General features: G+C 50.7%; 1 non-coding gene across 1 annotated transcript; it reads left to right on the top strand.

Annotated features, from left to right (window-relative positions):
- The first annotated feature begins 446 nt into the window (after positions 1 to 446).
- Positions 447 to 519, top strand: TRNAG-UCC (transfer RNA glycine (anticodon UCC)). The gene has a single exon. It is a non-coding gene; the product is annotated as a tRNA-Gly (tRNA).
- The last annotated feature ends 2,287 nt before the right edge of the window (positions 520 to 2,806 follow it).

Here is a 2,806-nt window from a genome sequence, read left to right as displayed (position 1 = left end):
AGGAAGTGGAGTTTTAAGACTGGGCAAAGGGCGTTTTTTAAAACTTGCTAATTGGGTAAATCTTGCCCCATTTCCCTACATGGGCTCGCACGCACACACCCATTCACATATCTCTGATTTTCCCACAAACAAAATGTGATCTGTGTTACTGCACAGAATGTCCTGTTTAGGTTGACATGAGCCAAGAGGGATGACCCCAGACTGTCCCACCACGAAATGCACTTCCAGGAAGAGCTTGATGACACGGGGGCATCCTCCCACTCGCTGAAAGCCCCCACTATTGAGGAGAGAGCCACTTGAGTGGGTCCAGAAACATTAACGTTCAAACACGGACAAGTTATAGACAAACCCAAAGGACAAAAGAAAAACAAACTTGGAGAAATATTTGCTGCGTGTACAGCCAGAAAGCGTTCTCCATTATTAGAACAGAAGAGGTCCTAGGGACTTCCCTGGTGGTCCAGCGGTTAAGACTCTGTGCTTCCAATGTAGAGGGCACAGGTTCAATCCCTGGTCAGGGAACTAAGATCCCACAGGCCTCCTGGCACGGCCGAAAAATAAATAAATACAAAAACGCACTCTCCAGTTCATTAAAAAAAATTGAAAGAAAAAAAGGGTCCTACAGGCACATAATGAGGACGGTTATCCCATCAGCGAAAAGTGGGCAAAGCGCCTGAATACCCATCTACTTACAGTCAACAAGCATTTCAAACTGTTTAAGTTCACAGGATGCAAATGTTAAAAAGACATCTCTTACTCTTGATGAAAGTGAAAGTGGAGAGTGAAAACGTTGGCTTAAAGCTCAACATTCAGAAAACGAAGATCATGGCATCCAGTCCCATCACTTCATGGGAAATAGATGGAGAAACAGTGGAAACAGTGTCAGGCTTTATTTTTTTGGGCTCCAAGATCACTGCAGATGGTGACTGCGGCCATGAAATTAAAAGACGCTTACTCCTTGGAAGGAAAGTTATGACCAACCTAGATAGCATATTCAAAAGCAGAGACATTACTTTGCCAACAAAGGTCCGTCTAGGCAAGGCTATGGTTTTTCCTGTGGTCATGTACGGATGTGAGAGTTGGACTGTGAAGAAGGCTGAGCGCCAAAGAATTGATGCTTTTGAACTGTGATGTTGAAGACTCTTGAGGGTCCCTTGGACTGCAAGGAGATCCAACCAGTCCATTCTGAAGGAGATCAGCCCTGGGATTTCTTTGGAAGGAATGATGCTAAAGCTGAAACTCCAGTCCTTTGGCCACCTCATGTGAAGAGTTGACTCATTGGAAAAGACTCTGATGCTGGGAGGGATTGGGGGCAGGAGGAGAAGGGGACGACAGAGGATGAGATGGCTGGATGGCATCACTGACTCGATGGATGTGAGTCTGAGTGAACTCCGGGAGTTGGTGATGGACAGGGAGGCCTGGCGTGCTGCGATTCATGGGGTCACAAAGAGTCGGACACGACTGAGCGACTGAACTGAACTTACCCCTCCCAAATCAGCATGACTGTCCACATTTAAACTAATAAGATGGAGGGAAAAGGCACTCTGTTTTCCTATTTATTGTCCTGGAAGGAAACAGGGCAATTTTCACACACACACACACCATCTCACTCACACACATATACACCCACACACACGCACACGGTCACGTGTGGGCACCGGCTGACTTGGGCACCTCACTTCTGGCTCGCCCCACTGGAGTGGGTCCTTAGGCTATTTGAATGAATTCTGGCTTTTGTTATGGCAAAAACAGTCAAATCGAGGGCTGGGGCGGGGTAAATAAATTATGGTGTTTTTATGTAATGTGACAGCAATGATGGTTTGGTTGCTCAGTCGTGTCCGTCTCTGCGACCCCGTGGACTGTAGCCTGCCAGCCTCCTCTGTCCATGGGATTCTCCAGGCTAGAATACTGGAGTGGGTTGCCGTGCCCTGCAGGGATCTTCCCAACCCAGGGATCAAACCCACATCTCCTGCAGCGGCAGGATTCTTTACTGCAAAGCCGCTAGGGAAGCCTGTATAATGTGACACCTCATGGTTATTTAAAGGCCTGTGGTAGAGCTCATCATGGATACAAGGAACACAAGACGGACATCGTAGAGAGGCACGATCCTAACGGCACTTCAGTGCGGATACGTGATATACACACACACACACACACACACACACACACACACACACGGGAAAGGCTTAAACACCTGTGCCACAGGCCATGCTCTCTGGGTGGCAAAATCGATTTTTTCCTCACTTTTCTCTTCTTTCGGTTCTATCTCTTGCACACTGAACCTGAGTTTTTTCCCACAACCAAACTCCAAAACTTGCCTCTTTCCAAAGCTCTCCATGGAACCCAGGAAGGAGCTGCAGAAGGTCCCCTGGCCTGCAGCTGACTGCTTGAACTTCATAGGTCACTGGCCTCGGACAGCACCTGGGAAAGGGGTGACACCTGACCCCCCTGCTTGGGGTCTCTGAGGGTGAAACTGGAGCGTGGCTATGACTTGGTCTCCCGGAGCAGAGGCCATGTCACTGGCTCAGTTACAGGCGGTGGACTCTGAAACCTCCAGGTGACCGAGCGGCTTCTCAGCGCCAGAACGGGCCGCCAGGGAGGGCCTGGGGCTGGACCGCAGGTGTCACCCCGCCACACGGGCAGCGGGGGAGGGCTTCCTGGGCACGTGGGTCCAGGGCTGAGGGCGGCGAGAGGACCCTGGATACGCGGAACAGAGGGGCAGGGCGACAGGCAGAGCGGCAGGAGGACAGCATTCTGGGTGCGACCGAGCCGTGAAGGCGGGGACGCTGCGGGCGGAGGTGGCCTGACA

Source organism: Bos indicus, chromosome 11, assembly GCF_029378745.1.
Source record: "Bos indicus isolate NIAB-ARS_2022 breed Sahiwal x Tharparkar chromosome 11, NIAB-ARS_B.indTharparkar_mat_pri_1.0, whole genome shotgun sequence".
In the NCBI taxonomy this organism is placed as follows: Eukaryota; Metazoa; Chordata; class Mammalia; order Artiodactyla; family Bovidae; genus Bos; species Bos indicus.
The sequence above is the reverse complement of the archived record's forward strand: the minus strand, read 5'-3'. Positions and strand labels throughout refer to the sequence as shown.